The sequence below is a fragment of the Megalobrama amblycephala genome, linkage group LG24, assembly GCF_018812025.1.
Source record: "Megalobrama amblycephala isolate DHTTF-2021 linkage group LG24, ASM1881202v1, whole genome shotgun sequence".
NCBI lineage: Eukaryota > Metazoa > Chordata > Actinopteri > Cypriniformes > Xenocyprididae > Megalobrama > Megalobrama amblycephala.
In genome coordinates this window covers 12,149,719-12,165,926 of record NC_063067.1, presented here as the reverse complement: position 1 = coordinate 12,165,926, position 16,208 = coordinate 12,149,719, and the positions used below count along the sequence as shown (strand labels likewise).

The 16,208-nt window shown below is 36.9% G+C and overlaps 1 long non-coding RNA gene across 1 annotated transcript in view; it reads left to right on the top strand.

Moving 5' to 3' along the window:
- The first annotated feature begins 103 nt into the window (after window positions 1–103).
- LOC125260591 overlaps window positions 104–16,208 on the top strand; it is a 33,741-nt gene continuing 17,636 nt past the window's right edge. Inside the window, exons 1-2 of the long non-coding RNA XR_007183083.1 lie at window positions 104–2,533; window positions 6,417–6,550. This is a non-coding gene — a long non-coding RNA (uncharacterized LOC125260591). The remainder of the gene's footprint in view (window positions 2,534–6,416; window positions 6,551–16,208) is intronic.

Genomic DNA, 16,208 nt, shown 5'->3' with positions numbered 1-16,208 from the left:
TTTATATATAGGGGTGAATTCACGTTTCCTTGCCATTTCAATGGCAAAAAGTGTCCCAAATCTCAATTATATATATATATATATATATATATATATATATATATATATATATATATATATATATATATATATATAATTTGTCCTCAGCCTCTGAATTTAACTATGACAAATATGAGTTCTACCAAGGCATTCCAACACCTTGTTGTTTGCAGTCATCTTCAGTTTATTCACACCCCAGAGGCCGACTGTTAAACCAGCGCAAAGTCTTTCAGTTCAGCTTTCTCACTTTTAGTCATTTATCACTTTAACGTTCACACAAAACTGTTTTTGGTTAGAGAATGTGAGTAATGATGATAGCATCACCGACATGCTGTGAAACCATACAGGGCTTTCAATAAACACATGAACGTCTCCAATGTTCCACACAGTCATTCAGAGTGAAAGAGGAAGGGATGGCCTGAGGAAAGTTCCTGACATACTGTAGAAGAATTGCATCTGGGGAAGGACCGGGGTTGCGTTTCCCAAAAGCATCTTAGCCTATCATAGAACCAGTGCCACCAATGGTCTCTATGGTCAACTTAGCTCTTGGTGCTTTTGAGAAACACAGCCCAGGTTTATATTAAGGTTCAACGTGCCTTGTTGCACAATGTGCACTTTTAATTTTATCATTTAATTTTAGCAAAGGAAGGAATTAAGCCAATGTCTGTTAATCATACAAATTGAATTCAAGTCTGTATTTTATCTGCTTTGACAACTACTAATAAAATTGCAACCATCTTTTCAACATCACTTCATGCCTTGCCTGGAGAACAATTAAATTTTCCTGTATCCCCTGAATGGGAGGAAACAGCTTGGTGGGTACAGTGACCAAATGCCTCTTTGTCTGCATTCTCTTCCTGTATGCTTTAGCAGTGGAAAATATTGCCACACAAAGCTTAAAATGTTGCTAAAATGTTGTGATGTCCCCAGCTACTGATTGGCCTATCTGCCTTTCACTTACGATTTTGTTGGATTTTAGCACATCTAAATATAAAACACTGACTTTAGATAAAGTTCAAAAAAACTTTAAGAAAATGTCTACTCAATTGTGCTCTTTCTTGCAAAAAAAAAGAAAAGAGATATGAAAATTTTCAGTCAGGATTCAGGCCAGCATTATAGCACAGAAAGTGTGCTTGTTAAAATTACAAATGACTTTCTAGCTTCTAATCAAGGCTGCATCTCAATACTAGTTTTGCTTTATCTTAGTGCTGCGTTCGACACTAGAGATCATGGCATACTCTTAGATAGATTACAAAATTACACTGGTATTCAGGGTCAGCATTAAGGTGGTTTAGATTGTACTTAACTCTGTTACCATTTTGTTTATTTAAACAGGGAATTATCCGAGTTAACGTCAGTAAATTATGGAGTGCCACAAGGGTCTGTTTTAGGCCCTCTGCTATTTTCAATATACACATTTTCAAAATACATACTTGCTGGTAATATTATTTGAAAACATGCAATTAGTTTCCACTGATATGCTACTGATGATACTAGGAACGATTTATATTTCATCACTACTATGAAATATATTTCATGTTATATATTTTATCACTACTAGATGAAATCTCTAAATTATCCAAGTTGACAGAGTGTGCTAAAGACATAAAATATTGTATGACCAGTAATTTTCTTCTGTTAAATTCTGAGGTATTACTTATTGGACCAAAAACCTGTACACAGAATCTCTTTGAATATAATTTGCATCTAGAAGGATGTACTCTATCCTCTACAGTAAAAGACCTGGGCGTTATATTAAACAGCAACTTGTCTTTCAAAAATCATATTTCATATGTTTCAAAAACAGCCTTTTTCCACCTCAGAAACATTGCTAAGCTACAGAACATGTATAAAAATATATAACCCCAATTTTATCATGCACTGGTTATTTAAGTTCTGTATTGATTGCAAAATACTGCTACTGATCTATAAGGCCCCAAATGATTTAGCTCCTGTATATTAAACCAATGTTCTATCGTTCAACAATCTATCACGCTCTTTATTTTAGAAACAAAAAAACAAACAAAAAAAATGGACTTTTGATAGAACTTATGATATCTAAGTCTACTAAAGGAGAGAAAGTGTTTTCGCATTTGGTTTACTCTAAATTGTAATGTAATGCATTTTCCTGTAAAGCTGCTTTGAAACGATATTGTGAAAAGCGCTAAACAAATAAAAGTGAATTGAATTGATTTTTTTTCTGAAGGAATCTTTGATTAGGCTATACCTATATAAGGAAGTTCGTGTGCATGCCTTTTGAAGCATTTTCAATTTAAGTTATAAAAATCATTAATTTTAGCAACAACACTGCCGGCACATATCACTTATTCTTATCACTTATATATGTATGACACTAATATGTCAGCATAACAGGATCTGAGCAATATTCATGAAGAAATAAGGGAGATTTGTCAGTCATTCATCACTTCCTGTCTCGGCTTCACCATTGTGTCGCGCTTCCAAAAGACGGAAGAGCCGAAGGAATGCAGATAGTGTAAGTACCAATGACTTTGCAATACAATGCAATGTTAAGGAAATGCCAAAGTCTATTTGCTGAATAACAAGACAGAATGACGTGAAGAACACCTGAACATTCAGTAGCAGGTTTAGATAAGCTGAGGTATGCGTCAGGGCTGATCACATTTACAGGAAAAAAAGTAGCCTAGGCCTATTTGACTTTGTGATCCTTGACATTTTTGAGTTCCTATAGCGTTTTTCCTTTGTCTTTTTAATTATAATTGTTACAATTATCATTGTCGTCGTTAAAAAGATACTAAACAACTCTTATGCAAGTTACAATTAATTGACAATTAATTTGTCTCTCCACACTGAAAGAGCAAATACAACGCAAAGTGAAACAAAAACGGACATTCAGAATATATTTTTGTTTAGTGGTTAATTATGTGGAACAGTATTTTGAACCTATGAGATTTCACTGTGGGCGGGGCTTCCCAGCGCAAAGCCATAAATATTGTTTGACAAACTTTTATTCAAGTAGTGACTGAATAAAATGATAACCAGCTCGTCATGAAATCTAATTTACACGAGGAGCCGGACCACATTTATATCCAAATGGTAATTAACCGAAGCCAAACACCAAACTATAGTCATGAACTGCATAATCTGAATAGACCGTGTTTGTGCTGGTCGCTGCGCGTGGAACTTGCATCAAGCCCGACATTTTTCCTTCAAAGAGTAGGCGAGTATTTCGCCATGATATTTTAGGTTACTTTTTAAAAGCCTATATTGCAAAATATTATGTTGATAAATAGGTTTATTTTGCATTTCCAACGTTTTCTGCAGAGTTCAGCGCATTATGCGCGGCAAAATGGGCACCACAGAGACGCTCGAGCTGTTTACGCGGGCAGTATGAATGATGTAATTATGGGCGCCAAAATAAATAAGCCGACGTGCTGCCTTTGTATGAGGTTTGAAACAGGCATCATTAATCCATTTGTAATACTACTGTGAAAACACCTTTCTTCTCAGTTGAGGTATGCTGCGTTCCAGGCAGGTTTTTGAGCCTGTAAGTCACGGCTTCAAATCACGACTCACGGCTTTGTAGCGTTCCAGGAAAGTCACGCCAAACTGCGTAAAAGTGTAATCAAACTAACATGGCGGACCGTACGGGGCTTATGCTCATTAACAATTATTTCTATCGCCAAAGGTGCTTACTCCTTGCTTATTTGAGGGAAACAGATGAGGATAACGGCGCATAAGGCAAGAGAGGCTGTTATACCTTGTATTTCACGTTATTTTACCGTGCACTTGCATAAACACCGCATCCGTAGCTGCCATTGTTGTTTCGCGGGCTATGTGACGTCAGAACCTGTAACTGGAAGTACATCGATCTAGTTCACGGGTGGGAAGTAACGGCTTTGACTGCTGTTCCAGTGCACTTTCACGGGTAGAAGGTTGGAAAAACACAGGTTACGGGTTGCCTGGAACGTGGCATAAGTCCTTACCAATCTGGTCAGGCTAGACGCCATATTGAATTTAACAGATGAAAATGAGGTTGTGAGGGAATGGCACTAGATCTTGTAATTTTCACAACTAACAACTTTTAAAACAGTTTTTTGGAGTTTTTATCTACTGATTTTTTTTCTCCCAGAAAGACATCATCAGCTGATCAATTGGATTGTTGACAAGCTAAAAAATAATTATCGATTACAAGTTCAGTGATCACCAAAGCACTTTGAGGTTGAAAGGGTTTCATCAGTCTGTATATCTAAAAAAAAAAAAGACCATCCAGCATAGGCGTAATTTGCAGGTGGGACGGGTGGGACATGTACCCACCACTTTTTACCAGGGTCGATATTGTCCCCACCACTTTTTGAAACATCATATTAAAAACATCTAATACAAAATAAACATCTCTATATGATTAGCAGTTCATTCATTTGTGTTAAATAAGAGGGGATCTGGTGCTGGGATGTGTTTTTTTTAAATCATGTTGAGTGTTCGTTGCAGCTGTTATCAGTGGTGCAATAGTGTTCTCTGGCGCTCATGCACACTGCGCAGTCTTCACGCGAACGAACGCTTCAATCTATCGCTTAACGCTGTTGCGGCCGGAGACTCTATTCGTTCCGGTGAAATCACAAAACAAAAGGCATATGTGTGCCTTGCTCTTGATATACAACCACTGATGAACATCTTTGGTTTTAATGAGAAAAAAATAAAATAAATCACACAAGGGTGGATTACAACCCAGAACCTCTGGCACGCTGAACAAAAATTCTACCACTAGTCCATTAGGACAATCTAATATTAAGTACGGATTCACATATTTATTGGCTAACGTAAATACTCTCGGGACTAACAATATATTGTATTATAGTAGATATAAGGATGAAACTATCATATTAAACATGAGGTCTATGTCAATAAATTTTGTGCATTTATTATTGTAATGATACAATTACAATACAACCCCCCACCACACACATTCCTGTCCCACCCACTTTCTAAAACAAAGTTACGCCACTGCCATCCAGTAATTCAAAACAATGCTCTCTGCTGATCACAGTCAGCTCTCTGTCAGAGCTTCAGAAAGTCTGATGAGCCACAATAATTTCCTTCATAACTGCAGCCTGAGAGAATTCTGTACCGCTTACAAAGGGAATGATACAACACCTCCCATTGAATCCAGTCAGTTCACTCCAACATCCACACTCAGAATAGATTTAAAACCTCCCTCTGGAACACAATGAATGGAGGAAAACTTAACATGTGAGGAAAGAGGTAAAGTTGTAAAAGTGTGACTCAAGAATGATGGAAAGGTACTTTTTGCTATTTTATGCACTTGTAAAATGAATAAGCAAGTTAAGAACTTGGCAGAAAGAGGCTGGTTGACAAATGGAAAATAGTTTCTAGCTGGAAAAAAAAAAAACTTAATGGTGGTCTGAATGTCAATGTTGGTGATTATTCTGTTTAGTGTTAAGAATTTGTCACAGAGCTGCAAATACTGAATGACCAAGCCAATATGACATATCCCTAATTATTATTAGTGGTGCTTGCTAGAGCCACTGTTAGTATTACTTATATACTATTACAGTATTTATAAATATTTAAATGAGCTTTTATTTAAATTTTAGTTTAGGTTTCTTATTTCTTATTTCTCTCTCTCTTTATATATATATATATATATATATATATATATATATATATATATATATATATATATAGTCAGAAAAATACCACAGATATGTGTTAAAGGAGGGACTTAAGCCATATTAGAGTCATATAGAGACAAAGGTAATAGACTTAGGTATTGGTTCTTTAACCAGTCAATAACCACCTAACCACCCCAGGAATCCCTAACAACCTCATAGCAACATGCTATCAACCCCTCGGCTCTCCTTAGAAACCACATGTTCGTGAAATAAATATGTTTACATGGCTATTTAAAAATGCCGGGTGCCAGTGTTTGACGTGTTTGACCAATCAACGTACACTTACATCACTGATAGTTCCTATAGTGCTGGTTTAGACCCTACTCTGAATTAGGAGCTAATTTAGTTCCCACAGGAGTTCCTAGAACTAAAATCATTCCTAGTTCCTGCGGTGCGAACACTGCAAAATCTGGGTACTTCCGCCAGTAGTTCTAGGAATTGTGAAAAGGTTCCTCATGTGCGAAAGCCCCTATAGTGATCCCAGGAAACCATCTGCATCATAGCCAGTGTTTGCACAGAAATTATACATAATTTTGCTGTGTCATAATTTATGTTGTTATCACATCAAGCTCCCTCTTATGTCACACTATTATATCAATTCCTGACAATAGAAACATTACTAAAAATGACTAAATAAACACAATTTAAGCCTCAAAATTGTTTGGGCTAAATAACTAAATAAGGTGCATGCCTTTTTCCATTCAGTGTTTTCTCGTGGAACTTAGAAAGTTTCCTACACAGGCAACGGAAACAACTTCATGTTCTTGTTCCAGAGAAGTAACATAAGGATCAATGGAGGAAAAAACACAAAGGCTACCATGACAGCTGAAAAAATATTGGTGAGTGGAGACATTTGTGTTGTAAGTACTGTGCACTGAACTATGCTAGTAGTGACTCATTTTGTAAACAGTTTTGCTGCTAACAGCCACTTGTTGCTTTGTTGTTACTTGTGGTTATAGCAACATATTAACTGCTGTATAGGACATTACAGTCAATTAAAAGTTCCTGAATGGATGTTAGAACCTCTCAGATAGATAGATGCTATTTCCTCTCCTCCTAAATCACATCTAGTTTCTAACTAATTTCTGAGTGTTTATTTGTACCGAAATATTCCCTTAGCAACCTAAGGCAGCTGTGAACGGAAGTTGTGGTAAGTGACATTTCCCTTTCTAAAGCAGATTTTATTTCTGGGACCAGAAAAGGGGCTATTGTCATGCTGTACTTCCTCATTTTGAAGGCAGGGGGAGATCTATGAATCACACAACGACGATCCACCCATATGATGTAAATTATGGGTGACTTGGAGCGCTGAACCCTGAGATGTCATATCACAGTTGGAGTTTCTGTCATATTATTGACAAAAAAATGCACATCAAATCCTAACATATATTGTTTGATGACAACTGATGTTACAGTATTGAAAATCTTCTTTTGTAGCCTACATTTCAGCAGAGGTACTACAGAGGTACTAAAACCATATGAAATCAATTATGTCATATATTTGCAAGCACACGGCTGTCGTGCAGGAAAATAAGAAAGGAACTTAACAAAGGCAGAACATGACAACATAGCCAAGGTTTTCCAAGGGGATCCAGAAAACAGCTGCACATCAGCTGAAGTAAAGTTTCCTGAAAAGAAAAATGTCTATAGGAGTCATAAGAGTTTGTGTGAAAGGATGAATCTCACAAAATCTATTAAGAACATTATTAAGGGTCAATTTTAATTTGGATGAAATGTGATATTCATCAAATGAATTTCATCAAATTCCGCAGAAAATAGAGTGCAACAGTTGGGTTCCGGAAGTAAAAACTCCATTCATTTTCTCCATAGGGAAATAAATTTATACATCTTTAAATATAGCCCTACAGTGAGCTATGAGGCTGTTATAGGTAGCATTTACTTCTGTTGAAGCCGTCAGCCCGCATTATTTCAACTTATTTTTAAAATAATCATGTTGAACAGCGGAATTTGTGGTGAAAAACTACATTACCCATGATGCTCTGCAGAAAATTACACTACATTTACATTTACATTTATTCATTTGGCAGACGCTTTTATCCAAAGCAACTTACAAGTGAGGAATACAACAAGCGAGTTGTCATGACGAGGCAAATAGACAAGAAGTGCTCACAATAAATGAGAAGATGAGATGAGGTTAAGTGCTCACGGAAGAGATGAGTTTTCAGCTGTCTTTTGAATGTTGTCAGGGATTCAGCGTTCCGGATGAAGGCAGGAAGATCATTCCACCAGCAAGGGACATTGAATGAGAATGTCCTGGAGAGGGATTTCGCGCCTCTCTGTGACGGTACCACAAGCCTTCGCTCCTTTGAAGACCGTAGGCTTCTGGTAGGAGTGTAGACTTGTAAGAGTGAGTGGAAGTAGGAGGGTGCTGAGCCTGTGGTAGATCTGTAAGCAAGCGTCAACGCCTTGAATTTGATGCGAGCAGCAAGTGAAGAGAGGCGTGACGTGGGCTCTTTTGGGCTCGTTAAAGACGAGACGTGCTGCAGCGTTCTGAATCATTTGTAGAGGTTTGATTGTGCATGATGGCAGTCCAGCCAGAAGAGCATTGCAGTAATCAAGCCTAGAAATGACCAGAGCCTGGATGAGAAGTTGTGTTGCATGTTCTGTTAGAAAGGGCCTAATTTTCCTGATGTTGAATAGTGAAAATCTGCATGACCGAGCTGTCTTTGCAATGTGGTCTTTGAAGGACAGTTGGTCATCAAGGATCACTCCCAAGATTTCTGGCCGAATTTGATGGAGTAATTGAGGATGTGCCAAGCTGGATGCTGAAATTGTGATTTAGAGTCGGATTGGCAGGGAAGACAAGAAGCTCAGTCTTAGCCAGGTTGAGCTGTAGATGATGTTCTTTCATCCATGCCGAGATGTCCGCCAGACAGCTTGAGATTCGAGCAGCTACTGTGGGATGAAAGGAAGAGTTGTGTGTCATCAGCATAGCAATGGTAGGAGAAACCATGTGCCTGAATGATGGGACCAAGTGATGTAGTGTAAATGGAGAAGAGGAGGGGTCCAAGAACCCTGAGGAACCCCTGTGGTCAGTTGATGAGCTAATCAGTCGAAAAAACTAATTCTAACTAAAAAACTAAAAAACACTAATCAGTCGAAAAAAGCTAAACATGCCAAAAGAGCTCTTTAGCTCCATCTTACTCCCATGAAGCACTGTAAATGACGTAATATGTTGATATATAATCAACATTTTAAAAGAGTAGTTTTATATCTCTTCACCATTTTTAATTTGATTATGCTGTTCTCAATGGTTAATGGGATTGTAGTTCTTTGCCTCACTAAAGCCTTTAAGTACACAGTCTTGTACCTTGTACCCTCGTATTTTGTATTTTTGTCTGATTTTCAAATAATTTTTTGATTCATATAAATGTTATGATTCACTTCGTAGCTGGTTGGCCTGGTTAATGGGTTATAATGCTTTAACAAAGACTTTTTTTAAATCCCTATTGGAAAAATGAATGGCAAAATACTTACAGAACCAGCGCTGCTGAAAAAGTAGGCAGGGATACACTGTTGCACTCTATATGATCATTAAATAACGTGATACACATTCAGATACGTTTATGTTTATTTATTTAGCGTACGCTTTTATACAAAGTGACTTTAAAATGAGGAAAATAACAAGCAAATGGTCATAGGAGCCAACAATATTCATAGTACACAATGCTGAGTTTTAAGAATAAACAAGATTAGTACACAAGAACAGATGTGTAGGAAAGAGAAAGACGTTTTTAAAGAGATAAATGGGAGTTATAGTAAGTGTCTGATACACATACTGATCTTTATCTTCCCTCTTTATATTTCTTGCTGCAAACTAGTCTTTTTTTCCATAGGGATTTGCCTGCTATGCTCCAAATAGTGTAAATTCTTGTGTAAATTGTACCTTGCTGGGAAGAGGCCTTCTTTCGATCCATTTCTCACTGGTGTTGCCTCACATATCCATTTTCATCTTTATTCCCTGCCATCTCGTTCTTTGTAGTTTTTCATGAGTCTCAGTGCCTCCCATTGTTCTGACAACACTGATGTGTAAACACTCGTGGCGATGGAGTGCCTTTTGAAAACAATACAGCTGTAATCTCTTCCAAATAGTTTTTACATTACCTAACAAATGACATCTTCACTTCCAAAGGAAAACAAAGAAGGTCGCACAGTAAATTACATGTTAAAGGAAAATCTAACTCGCCTACTCACATTTTTCATGAAAAAGCTGATTATTTTATACATAAACCCCTTTTAAAGTGGCTCTCATGAGACATATCATGATCAACTCACTCTGCTGTAGATCCCAAAACACAGGAGGGATGTGCTGACATCATGCAGATGAATGATGAGAGAGGTATGTAATTAGCTGCAGTATGGTGTATAAGTCATGCCCCCGGCCTTTTATGGTGTGCTAGAGGGAGACCTCAGGAGACACGACCAATGGCAACCCTCCCTAGCTGAGAGTTTAAAGTTAACTTGAAATCAAACTTTACCTTATTTACTTCTTAATGCAAGTTCCTGGCCTTAATGTGCACAGTTTGTCATCATGTTGCTCTGAAATGACTATCCCTTGAGCTGACCTCACCTAGTCTAGAAATAATGCAGTTAATGCTGCAATATGTAAGAATTTTGCAGTAAAATATCCAAGAACCACTAGGCCAGTGTTATATATTTTGTTCACTTGAGTACTTACAATATCCCAAATGATTCCAACTATTTGTAAATCTTGAGAAAATTGCAATTTTAACCAAGTCGTCTTTCAATTGCGTCATACCCACGTTACCCTCGGTTTCCGGTTTTATTTTGTAGAAACCACGGAAACACCAAAGACGCTTTAATATATTACATGTTTTAATAGACAAGGGGAAAACTTGCGAGTACCATGCTTTACCATGCCTCAGAGAAAAACACTGTTTTGTCAAGCAGCTTTATTTTTATTAACAGTAATACAGCATTTTCTCCATCATACAATACATTTTAAAATTAATTCCATGCCATTTATTCCATGCCATCAACACAAGCCATCCAGCATTTAATATGATATTCTAAAATCGATCTAGTTTACTGCAGTGTGCAACAAGTGTCTCACAGCAGCCGCTGAGTGAACGCACAGAGTAACGTTATAACATAATTTTCAACACAATCAAATGTATCTAATATGATAAACAGAGCTGCGTTACCTCATACTCATGACCGGAAAAGCGGAAGCGGCGCCGGCGACTGTGGCATAATAAAAGTTCCGCTGCTCGTGAGGCGTGTATTGCGCAATCGCTCCAGCGGCCTTGTTCAGCTCCCACAACACTCGGCCCTGCTCTGCTTCATACTACAGTAAAGTTAATAATCGCATCCATGAACATGATTTCTGCCCGAGTCCTATCCCGATCCTTTTCCACTGGCTGTGAGGTGAAGACCACATGTCCCAAGATTCTGCGCTCAAACCTCAAGCTACGCCTTTGTTTTGAATAGGCCTCTAGCGACCTCTAGCGGACATAAAATTTTACATATTGCACCTTTAAGTTAAATGCCAGATAAAGTTAAAATGTTACAATAATAATAGAAAATAACGATTAATTAGAAAAAAGGTCATGATGGTCTTGAGGGTGATCTTGACCTTCAGCCTCTAAAATCTGGTGAAAAACCTCCTCAAAAGTGGGTGTTTGTGATGTTTCACACTGATTTTTTTTTTTTTTGAAGTAGGTAAGGATTTATTTTAAATAAGCTATGAAATAGAAATTGATAGCAAATTTAACAGAATATTTTCAAGTAAAGGCTACACACAATTCTTGGTGGCCGCATAATTAGAAATTCCCAAGTTATGTTTACTCACTCTTTGTTTGTAAAATTTTAACGCTTATAAAAATGTTATAATTTTAATTCTAATACTTATCTTTAAATTCCTGTGTAATGTTTAAAGTATTTTTTTTTAGCATTACTAGAATTAATTAGTGAAGCATTAATACTGATATGTATATAATACCTGAATCACATTTGACTAATTTGACAATTCCCTTTCTATGTGAATCTGTGATGAAAAGCGCTGAAATGATTTCATGGTCAAAGGGAAAAAAAAATACTTACACATTTTAGATGTTTTCAATAGGGTAACTTAACTTCGTATTCTGTAAATCAGATCGCATCACTTCATGGTTAGGTCTTTTGTATGTGCTTCGTGAAAAAATTAACTTTTATTCAAGATAACTTAAAAGGAGCGAGCAAAGATGAACATAACTGATGTCCCTCACATATGCAGATTTTCATTTTTCTTCTTCACACTAATGTTTAGATATCTATTAGAATAAAACACCAATAACAACGTGAACTAGGTAGGTTCGCTGATTACCTTAAAAGTCTATAGATATTGCTGTCAGTTCATACTGCTGTTAACACTTTCTCTGACAAGCAGATGTGATGAGACCAGGGTTTCGGTTTGGTCAAGCAATGTTTGACATATATACCCTATACTCCCACATTTCATCACATATCCAAATGTACAAATATGTAAGGATAAACATATGAATACCTACAAATGAGATGAGGTCTGACTCTGTTCTGGTATGTACCTCCCACTTTTCATAATCCAATCAATTACCACTTTATATACTAAAGTACCTTCCTACATACAAAAATATTCCAATTACAGAAGGAAAGTGGGTTTTGAATGCCATTTCTTGTTGACTTTAAAAACATTTAAGGTTACGACTCATTAGCTAAAGAGAATTACGATTAACTTTTGGCAACAATGTCATAGAAACTCGATGAACTCTTTTCCTGTGCTGATCTCTCAGCATTCCTCTGCTATCTGAGATGTGTCCTGCCGCAGGCGTGACCTTGTTTTCGGCAGAAACGTTTTGCATCGCTGTCATGAGAGTTACATCTGTTGCCTCTTCAGTGTATACTTCAAATTAGCTCAACACTCTTCTATTTACGGGACCTGAGTGCATCTGTTCTCAGGGGCCTCGCCTGACATGAATTCTGCACGGTGATGTCAGCGGAAAACCGTGGCGTTGCTGAAATGAGGTTTTGGGGTGTGAAGTGACATCATCTCATTAATGCTTTGGCCATGAAATCATTTCAGTGCATGAAGACCATTGCATCATGGGGTCACATAGAAAGGGAGTGCTGAGAATTCCTCCATTGGCGTGAGAGATATGGGTAAAGGGAATGCTGAGAAGGAGACTCTGGTGCCTGTTGATCTCGTCTTTAAACGTCTATCATCATGCTGATGTCGGTCTGTTTATTCCTTGATCATCCTGTAAGGGAGAAGACAAATTAGGAGTGAGAGTTTGTGGGAGGAAGGATCCGTTCATGAGAAGATGTTATCGTGAGAAAGTATAAGGGCAGATTTTAGTTTCTCAGGGTTGCTTAAGGCATTCACACCATTAGGGTGAACGTGGTCAGTTTGGGGGTAGATGACCGCAGCTTGTCATTTCTGATTTCTTGTCTGACCACATGAGCTATTTATCTGACATGTGATACATTCTAGATTAGAAGAGTTGCTGAAGATACCGTTATTGAGTGATTTAAGATGTTTATAGTTTCAAATCAACATCTAAAGGAGGTAAAGATGGACAGACAAAGATACAAACAGGGCAAAAGGGTCACCACCGGGTCACACAGGAGCTGGTCAGTGATGCAATACCCAAATGCTTCCTTTACTAGATAGCAGATCAGAGAACAACAAACAACTTTTTTAGACAAAGACCATGTTTAGACTAGATACATCTTGGGTGAACTAATCACAAGTGGACAGCAATAAATAAAGGTGTAAACATGATCCAAAACATCTGTGATACGATCACTCAAACCAAATTTGGAGGTAGTAAGAAATGCATGACTTGAAAGACCAAATATTGACCTAATACATTATCACTCCACCAAAATAATTGTTTCAAACTGGTTGAGTATGGCTTTAAAAGAGTTCTATGTGAATGGAAAATGTGGAAAAGTGGATGCATATAAATGCACAAGACTTCTGAAATCAACATTCACTGATTTTCAAACATTTTGATTTAACAGATCCCCATATTCTGATCCCCTTGCAAGAGTCCCATTTCTTAATAGGTAGACAGCAATTTATTTTCAACTATGAAGACTGATTTATACAATGAAAAAAAAGTGAAAAATGTAATAAAAATGTCATATATATATATACACAGTGGGTATGGAAAGTATTCAGACCCCCTTAAATCTTTCACTCTTTGTTATATTGCAGCAAATTTAAAAAAAAAATTCCTCATTAATGTACACACAGCACCCCATATTCTCCCATCTCCCGACTGCATCTCTGGAGCTCAGCCACAGTGATCTTTGGGTTCTTCTTTACCTCTCTTACCTAGCTCAGTTTGGCCGGACGGCCAAGCCAGCTCTAGGAAGGGTTCTGGTCGTCCCAAACGTCTTCCATTTAAGGATTATGGAGGCCACTGTGCTCTTAGGAACCTTAAGTGCAGCAGAAATTTTTTTGTAACCTTGGCCAGATCTGTGCTTTGCCACAATTCTGTCTCTGAGCTCTTCAGGCAGTTCCTTTGACCTCATGATTCTCATTTGCTCTGACATGCACTGTGAGCTGTAAGGTCTTAAATAGACAGGTGTGTGGCTTTCCTAATCAAGTCCGATCAGTATAATCAAACACAGCTTGACTCAAATAAAGGTGTAGAACCATCTCAAGGATGATCAGAAGATCAAAGGGTCTGAATACTTAGGACCATGTGATATTTCAGTTTTTCTTTTTTAATAAATCTGCAAAAATGTCAACAATTCTGTGTTTTTCTGTCAATATGGGGTGCTGTGTGTACATTAATGAGGAAAAAAAATGAACTTCAATGATTTTAGCAAATGGCTGCAATATAACAAAGAGTGAAAAATTTAAGGGGGTCTGAATACTTTCCGTACCACTAAGGTACCACTAAGATTTTTAATGTTTTTAAAAGAAGTTTCGTCTGCTCACCAAGGCTACATTTATTTAATTAAAAATACAGTAAAAACAGTAATATTGTGAAATATTATTACAATTTAAAATAACTGTTTTCTATTTGAATATATTTCACAAAGTAATTTATTCCTGTGATGCAAAGCTGAATTTTCAGCATCAGTACTCCAGTCTTCAGTGTCACATGATCCTTCAGAAATCATTCTAATATGCTGATCTGCTGCTCAAGAAACATTTAATGTGTGCAATTGTACAAAATATTTGCGTACAATATTTTTTTCAGGATTATTTGATGAATAGAAAGTTCAAAAGAACCGTGTTTATCTGAAATCTAATCTTTTGTAACATTATAAATGTCTTTACTGCCACTTTTGATTGATTTAATGCATCCTTGCTGAATAAAAGTATTCATTTCTTTAATTTCTTTAAAAAAAAATAAAAATAAAAATTCTTACTGACCCCAAACTTTTGAACGGTAGTGTATAATGCTACAGAAGCTTTGTATTTCAGATAAATGCTGTTCTTTTAAACTTTCTATTCATCAAGGAATCCTGAAAAAAAAAGTACACAACTGTTTTCAACATTGAAAATAATCATAAATGTTTATTGAGCAGCAAATCAGCATATTAGAATGATTTCTGAAGGATCATGTGACACTGAAGACTGGAGTAACGATGCTGAAAATTCAGCTTTGCATCACAGGAATAAATTACTTTGTCAAATATATTTAAATAGTACACAGTTATTTTAAATTGTTTTTTACTGTATTTTTAATTAAATAAATGTAGCCTTGGTGAGCAGACGAAACTTCTTTTAAAAACATTAAAAATCTTAGTGGTTCCAAACTTTTGGACTGTACTGTATATATATATATATAATATGCATTTTTACATCTTCTCTGGACTTTTATGTGGACTGTTGGATGTGTTGAATTGACGAAATCTGATCACGTCATAACAGCAAACACATTTGAGACGCCTGTTAATACCAGGTGTAAACAGCAATTTGACTCTCCTGACCACTAGTGATCGAATTACCTTTGATGGATGATAATACCCAAGCTAAAATGACAACAGTGTAAGTTGCAGAGATAGAGAATGAGAGCACAACAGAGAAGAGAGATGGAGAATAATTTACCACTAAATTACCCCACAAGAGGCCCATTCACAAGTCACATGAAATCATTGGAAACACAGAGAAAGATCATGCTGAGGGTTGGGATATATAGAAGGGTGATTCAGGGTGAAGGGACTGTTTCCTGTGTGCCTCAGAGGGAGAAATCAAGCCCTCGGGTCAAGAGAAACAAGAGGCTCATGTAAGAGAAGGAAAACACTTTGTTTTTTGGGGGGTAATAAGGAAGTGGTTTCTGTAGAATCGGAGATACAGAGGATGCACATTTCCTCTCTTCAACATTTCTCTTCATGGCAACTGTTTCCTGGAATAAAAGAAAAGAAAACAAAAAAAAATATTTTAAGAAATTCCAACTATTGGATATATTTGTTTTCCTTGCTAAGAATTGGTGTATAAAGTAAGGGCACAAAAATGCATATATTTAATATAAAACA